The sequence below is a fragment of the Carettochelys insculpta genome, chromosome 6 (assembly GCF_033958435.1).
Source record: "Carettochelys insculpta isolate YL-2023 chromosome 6, ASM3395843v1, whole genome shotgun sequence".
In the NCBI taxonomy this organism is placed as follows: domain Eukaryota; kingdom Metazoa; phylum Chordata; order Testudines; family Carettochelyidae; genus Carettochelys; species Carettochelys insculpta.
This window is the reverse complement of record NC_134142.1, coordinates 87,148,001-87,155,816: the sequence shown is the minus strand read 5'-3', so window position 1 is coordinate 87,155,816 and position 7,816 is coordinate 87,148,001. Positions and strand designations below refer to the sequence as shown.

General features: G+C 44.3%; 1 long non-coding RNA gene across 2 annotated transcripts in view; it reads right to left on the bottom strand.

Annotated features, from left to right (window-relative positions):
- Positions 1-4,152: 4,152 nt before the first annotated feature.
- The window catches only part of LOC142015443 (uncharacterized), a 61,901-nt gene continuing 58,237 nt past the window's right edge, over positions 4,153-7,816 (bottom strand). For both annotated transcript variants that reach the window (XR_012646153.1, XR_012646154.1), the window contains one exon: positions 4,153-7,277. This is a non-coding gene — a long non-coding RNA (uncharacterized LOC142015443). The remainder of the gene's footprint in view (positions 7,278-7,816) is intronic.

The window sequence follows — 7,816 nt, the reverse complement described above, 5'->3', positions numbered from 1 at the left end:
CTTTGCAAAAGTTCAGCTTACAAAGTTAATGAAGCAGAGTGTCTGGCAGAACCTTGCCCTGTCTGATGTACTTAGCAGAAGATGCTGATGACTGACTTTATTTCTATCCTCTGAAGTCACTTGTTGTTTTGGCTGGAATGATCCTTATGGTCTCACTTCACAGTGTGACAAGGACAAATTCCAGAATATGATTTCAACTGCATAAAAAGAATTGTTGTGGAGATTTTTGATATACAGGGGTTGCTGCTTCCAAATGATTACTCTCCTGTTATCTCTCGTGAATAACAGCTTTTATTGAAAGCAGCAATGACAGCCCCATTATGGTGGGAACACAACCAAGGTTAATCATATTGGGTCATGGGGAAATACAAAGAATTGTGGAGGTACAACATTAAACAAACACTCTCCTCTCAAAATATAGTTTTCACATGCAACATGGAAAAGTAAGAAAAGGGGATTCTTACAGGCCTAATAGTGTTCTTTGCAGCTGCATATGGGGCAAAGCTAACATAACAGCTCCTCATGTGGGTCATGGGTAGGGTTTGGTCATGGGTCTTCTATCAGCACACCATCCACCTCTGCCACTTGAGCTAGAGTAGCTCCAGTAAACGGGTATACTCCTGGGATGTCCTTCTCTGTGCTCACCTGGCTCTATAAAGCACAGGCTTCATCAGTCTTATGTATATCCTCTTGTTTGGCATAGTTCACCTATATATTAAAAGGGTGAGCATATTCTAAATATATGTTATGGCAGGCCAAAATTAGCTTTTGAAGCAAATTCATAAAAGAGGCTGGTGACTGAATGGTCAAAGGAGGCTGAATTCTCAGGTCACATACCTAGAGATTGTCCCACTAGCCAGGGCTAGCCTCATTTCTGCAGGGAGAAAAGGGAATAACTGTGTGCTGGAAAGCTGCACTATTTCTGCTCAATGATGTCTCCTTTCTTTACTTGAAAGGGAACATCATTTTCCTGGGCTTGTCAGTATGGTACTTTTCACCCACAGTATTTCTGTCTTTAAAACACACATGTAATTTCTAAGGTGATGATGGCTGAGGACTGGGAGCAGATTGAATTGATGCTCCCGTTGGAGCTCCTGTCTTCAGATGGGGTCTCGAACCACTTCATAAATATTAATTAAGTTACATAATTCCTCAATTGAGACACAAGTGTCAATAGTCCATACAACAGACAAGAAGACTTAAGAGACAGAAGAATGCAGATCTCATACACAAAAAGGCCTGCTTTACATCACTGAGCAAATACAGCTGAAATTTTGAATTTTTTTCTTAAAATCTGTTTTAGTTTTCTGACCAGGTCTAGTCATGTTTTGGGCACTGTCATTTTAAAGGAATCTGATTTTTGAAATATGTTAAGGTGCTCCAAATAACCAGTCATTGCTTCAAAAATTTGGGCCACAGTTTCCAAACATCACCATTATTGCGTATGTTGGTAAAACTTACGTCGCTCAGAAGTGGAAAAGAAAAACATGCTGATCAACGTGACTTCTGCTGACTTAAGTTCTGGTATGAACAGTGCTACGTCAGAGTGAGAGCTTCTCCCTATCACCATTCCTATCACCACTCACTGAGGTCGTTTTATTGTCTTGATGCGGGGGGTGGGGACAGTTTTTCCTGGACGCCTAGCACATCTGTGGCTGTGGCTACACTTGTATTCCTCTTTTGAAAGATGTATGCAAATTAGGTAAATCAAAAATGCAAATGAGGTGCAGATTTGCATATCTGGCACCTCATTTGCATATCTTACTTTGAAATAGCTTCTTTTTAAAGAAGAAAGCCAGTGTAGACACTGCTCTTTCGAAAGTAAACTCCATCTTCGACAGAATCCTTCCTTTTGTTTTATGGGAAGAAGTGGACTAGGTGAGGGAGACTCTTTCAGGTTAAATTTGAAAACTGATGCACTATGGCTGTGTCAACACTACAGAAATAACTTCAAAGTTGCTTACTTCAAAGTACAACTTCAAAGTAAGCACATTTGAAGCTAAGCATCTGCACACTTCGAAGTTAAACTTCAAAGTAGGGTACTACTCCATTGCCAGGAATGGAGTAAGGACTTCGAAGTTGGGCTCCCTGCTTTGAAGTTAACTTTTGAAGTAAGGGAAAATGTGTAGAGACTCTCTGCTGGCTACTTCACAGTTAGTTTCTAGTGTAGACACACACTATCAATGACATAGTGAAGTTGCCCCAGATCGCAGAAGAATGCTCCTGCAGCAACAGGAAAGACTAAGGGGAGACAAATACAGAAAATCATTGCTTACAAAAGAAGAGTTTCTAAAATCAAAATGTTTTCCTAGCAGTGTCACTGAAGCAGTGAGAGCTTTTCAGTTGTTTGCTTTTTCTATTACTTTTTGGGGCCAGGACACATTGGTGCTGGATTTTACTGTAGAACATTTTTTCTCAAAATATTTGCATGCCACTTTTGGGACTTTGGCCTTATCGGAGTACCCCCTCTCCTAGTGCTTATCTCCTGATTTTTAGTCACTTATTTTCTGCCCCATACCCCTTGAAGCCCTTTCGCATACCACTGGTGCGAAAATTTGGGCCACAGTTTCCAAACATCACCATTAAACTTTCATGGGCAAAGACTCATCAGATGCATGAGTGGGGAGGGGGGGACGGGGGAGTTCCACAGAAGGGTTTAAAGAGGGAGTCTCAGTCAAGGGGGAGGGCCAGAGTTGACAAGGTCTGTTCCATCATGGAGGATGTGGCCCCCCACAGTATGCCAACGCTTTTGTGGTTGACCTGGAACAATCCTGCCTCAGCTCTCATCCCCTAGCACCCCTCCTCTACTTGTGCTCCATTGATGACATCTTCATCATCTGGACCCATGGGAAAGAGGCTCCAACCTCAGCCTGGACCAGTCTACACAAGAGATCCACTTCCTGGACACTATTGTACAAATAAGTGATGGTTACATAAACGCCACCATATACCAGAAACCCACAGACTGCTATGCTTGCCTCCATGCCTCCAGCTTCCATCCAGAGCACACTATATCATCCATTTTATACAGCCAGGCACTAAGGTACAACTGCATTTGGTCCAAACCCACTGACAAAGACAAACATCAGCAAGATCTTCACTAAGCTTTCCTGAAACTACAATATCCACCTAAGGAAGTGAAGAAACAGACAGAGCCAGACGTACTCAGAAGCACCTGTTGCAAGACAGGACCAACAAGGAAAACAACAGAACACCACTGGCCGTCACATGCAGCCCCCATCTAAAGCCTCTCCAGTGCATCATCACTGAGCTACAACCCATCCTAGACAATGATCCTTCACTCTCACAGTTCATTCTTCCGCTCTTCACTCTTGGGAGGCAGGCCAGTCCTCGCCTACGCCTACAGCTAGCCTGCCAACCTTAAACAAATTCTCACCAGCAACTATAGACTACACCACATAACTCTAAACCTGGAACCTATTCTTGCAACAAACCTTGGTGCAAACTCTGCTCACCAGCGATATCATCACAGGACCTAACCACACCATCAGGGGCTCTTTCACCTGCACAGCTACTAATATAATATGCCATCATGTGCCAACAATGCCCTGCTGAAACTTACATTGGCCAAACTGGACAGTCTTTATGTAAAAGAATAAATGGACATAAATCAGACATCAGGAACAGTAACATACAAAAACTTGTAGTAGAATACTTCAATCTCCCTGAACACTCAGTAACAGATTTAGAAGTGGCAATGCTAAAACAAATGAATAAAAACTTCAAAAATAAACTCCAAAGAGAAACTGCAGAGCTACAATTCATTTGCAAATTTGACAAAATCAACCAAGGCTTAAACAGAGACTGAGAGTGTCTGGCCAATTACAAAAGCAGTTTCTCTGCTCTTGATGTTCACACCTCCACATTAGCTACTGCTAATGCACCACATCCCCCTGACTGAACTGACCTGATTTCTCCTCTCTTGATGTTCACAATTCCACATTAACTGCTGCTAATGGGCCACACCCTCTGTGACTGAACAGACCTTGTCAACTCTGGCCCTCCCCTTGCCTGAGACTCACTCTTTAAACACTCCTCTGGAATCCCCCCACTCATGCATCTGACAAAGCGGGTGTTTGCCCATGAAAGCTTATTCTCCAAAATAATTGTTGTAGAGGGCATAGACTGAGGAGTAGTACAGGAGATGATTAGTCACAATACTTGTGTTTCAGTGCAGCTTTGCCTGCTAACTTGTTGTGTGATCTCTCTTCATGTCTCAGTTTCTTCATCTGTAAATATACTCCCATAAGTGGGATTATGAGTGTCAATTAACGTCTCTAAAGTTTGTTTAGATCCTCAGAGGAAGGGCTGGACTAGACTGACGGTGGTAGTAGTATGGTGGCAAAAGAGGAGCAAATCCAACAAGGGCAGAAAAATCTCAATTCTCTGAGATGTTTCTCCATTACTCATTCATCTAACATATTTATGTATTTTTTAAATAAGGGGATGAGGGGAAATCCATCTTTTATTGGGCCCTGTTGTCTCCTAAACTTCATTAAAGAGACACATGCAGTCCATCAATAATGAGATTCTCCATCTCAACCCCCTTCATTGTCTATTCATTTTTCTTTCCCACCTGCACTCACAATGGTCTCTCTTTGCTCCCACATACATTCAACAAGGCATCATTTGTAAGCTGGCCCTCATTCATTTCATTCCTGTTTCAAAGGCCTGACAGAAAGCCCTGTTTAAAAGCCTTTCAATGCAAATGCCGCTTTAATGACTTGGTTCATTCAGCAGAGAAATTTGCAATAACTTTGACTTTTCCCTGCTGCAAATACAAGAAAATGTTTTCATAAAGCCCCCAACGTGTCCTGGTTGTTAATGAATGCCACTAGGGTGAAAACAGAAACTTGCAACTGGACTTCTCAGTTAATAAAATCTCAGGTTTCTCCTAATACCTCACCCCAAAATACGTGTGTGTCTGTCTGTCTGTCTGGCCCCTAATCTGGAAAAATCACCAGTTTACTAAGGCTTTAATTTGGTTCATTTCCTGGGCAGAATGATATTTCACCTTGGGGATTAAATCCTTGTTTGTTTGATTCTTTCTGAGCATGTTTAAATATCAAATTATTGGAGAATTTCACATGTAGTTACCCTTGGTAAAGCTAAAGGACAAACAGACTTAGTCTGCTTAAACAGCTTGGCATAGAGTTTGGTTTCAGGACAAACATTTTTTCTTACATTAATGTCCTTTTATTTTTAAATCTCTTCTTTACTGACTGCACAGAGAAAAAAGAAAATCGATGCCGTGATAATCTAATGTTGAGATCCTTCAGTCAGCTTGGTAGAGACCTGCGTGTACGGTTACAACAGTGGTTTCATAAAGAGCACTAAACAGAGTTTTGTTTCAATTTAGAAGGGACAAATTAGTTTGATTTATGGGGAAATCCTATGAGATGGTATTTGGATGAAACCGTCAGAGCTCACATGAAAATATTAAAGAAATGCCATCAAAATGAATCTTGCAGAATTTGAGTGATCTCCTTTCTGAGCCAGATTTCAAGTGCAGTGGATGACATTGACTTCTGCAGGATGATTGGAACAGTATAACAGTGAGGAAACAGCATGAGTTTCTCGTAAGTGCTCACCCAAGACACCTAAACCTTCATTGGACAGAACCATCTGTAAAGATGTTCACATTCCAGGTCCCTTCAAGACTTGATCTTTCTAAAGCAGTATTTTAAAGAGGTGGCATTTTGAATGGTGGCTTTTGAGATATGGACACCATCTTACCTTTGGCACTTGCAGAGATGGTCTAAAATAACAGAGCACAACATACCAGCTGCAGCCCAGCAGCATTTTCCCTGTTTTTCTACAGAGAAACAGACTGAAAATGACTTTTTGCCATCCCATAATTTTGAAGTGATGTTGTTATAGTGGACCTATCTTTCTGTGCTCAGCGGGGGCATGAGGAGGGGATGGGCATGGTGGGGGGTAGCCGGGGGGCCAGCCATGGCCATCAACTGCAGCAGAAGCAGCATTCCTGGGGGCAGGGCAGAAGGGGAGGGGGGAGTGGTGGTGGCAGCCATGGAAGCCTGGGCCAACATGGCCTGCAAGATGATGGTGGCGACATCAAAGCAGGACATCAGTTGGTCCCAGGCCCGTGTCTGCCACTCCTGTTCCCATGCTTGCCACTCCTGGTTGTCCCACAGCTGCCACTCCGGGAGGTTGATGAGCCTCCAGAGGGCGGCAGTGTGGGTCCTACTTTGGCTGGCAATGGTCCCTCTGGCTGCAGGCCCACCCCCATGGTGGTGGGATGCCAGCTGTCTCTGGTTGTAGTTCTGGGCTGGCTCACTGTGGTGCCAGGGTGGGGCTGGACTGCCCTAGCAGGGAGGTGGGGCTGGCCCAGCCCTTGGGTGGTACAGCTGTAAGGAAGAAAAGGAGGAGAGACAGTGAATCATTCATGCAACATAGCCCCTAAGGCTCCCCCCACTCCCACCGTGAACAGCACCTACCATCCCTTGGGCCAAGGGGTGAGGATGTCCTGGGAGCAGTGGCATTTGTGCCCTGCCTGGCAGGCCCTGCTGGGGGACCCGGCTAACAGCTGTGGGCCCCTCCCCACCCAGGTCCTTAGGCTAATGGCCAAGGATGGGAGTGTCCCGCCACAGAGGGGTCCCAGCATGGGTGGCAGGTGAGCCTGGTGCAGCCTGGCCCACCCCACACGAGTGCAGCAGCCCCCTGCGACCCCCACATGCACATGTGGCTTGCAGTGCTGTCTGCAGGAGCGAGTGCTGACTGTTGCCTGTGGCCATGCCTGCATGCTAGGACTTGGTGTGACTGGGGTCAGGTCATCGCCCATGTGGCTGGCCTGCTTCCTGGGGTATGTGACGCATGGGGTACTTACCAGTGGGTCCCTCAAAGAGGTCCCAATATGCTGAGATGTGGCCTGGTTAAAGGGGTCAGTTTTTGTAAACAACACCCTCTAGTGTAGAGGTAGCCATAGTCTGAGACAGTTTGGTTTAAGCGGGCACCCATACTGGGAGTGACTCATATCTTTGTCCCTGTGACCTGTCTACAAGTGTACCAAACTACTTATCTGTGGATTATCCCTCTTCCCTGTGGGGTTGGCCTCTGGCTGGCTTTCTCTCTTCCACGATATTCATTGTAGGCTCTCTGGGAGTTGTCTGCTAGCTCATTAGTATTTCTTGTTCCTTCAGGTCATTTTTCCCTCTTGCGTTGTAGCCTCATGTAACTAACAGTATCTCCAGAAACATTGTCTTTCTGACTCCAATTCCCCTTCTTACAATGCTGTCCTAGTATAAGACCAAGTGAACATTTGGAAACAAGAAAAACATGATTTCAGTTAGGCCATGGAACTGCTGCTAGACAGCAGTAACGTTTTGTCACTGCTGATCTAAGCCAGGTGCAAAATGATGCCCCTGGGAAAAGCTCCTTTGCTTGCGTATTTTGAAACTTGATTGGACAAACATAAGGAAACATTCTGCAGTAAGAGTGGGATGGAAAGTTGAGGGGAGGAGAGGTACAGAATGGTATATAATAGGCTGTTTCTACATCTATCTTCTTAAAAGATGAAAGGTTTCACTTCTTATTACCAGTCCCCTGAGCAATCCACTTCCCGAACACAATTTTAAATGCAATAAAAAACAAACTACTTTTGGCAGTATATAGTGAAGCACATTTTCCAGACATCATCGTAATATTTCACAATTATGCAAAGCTTTTCATCTTCAAAGAGCCTCACAAATATTTGCTAGTTAATTAATCCTCACAACAGCCTGTGATACTGGGGAGTCTCATCCCCATTTTACAGACAAAGTGAAGCAGAGAGGTT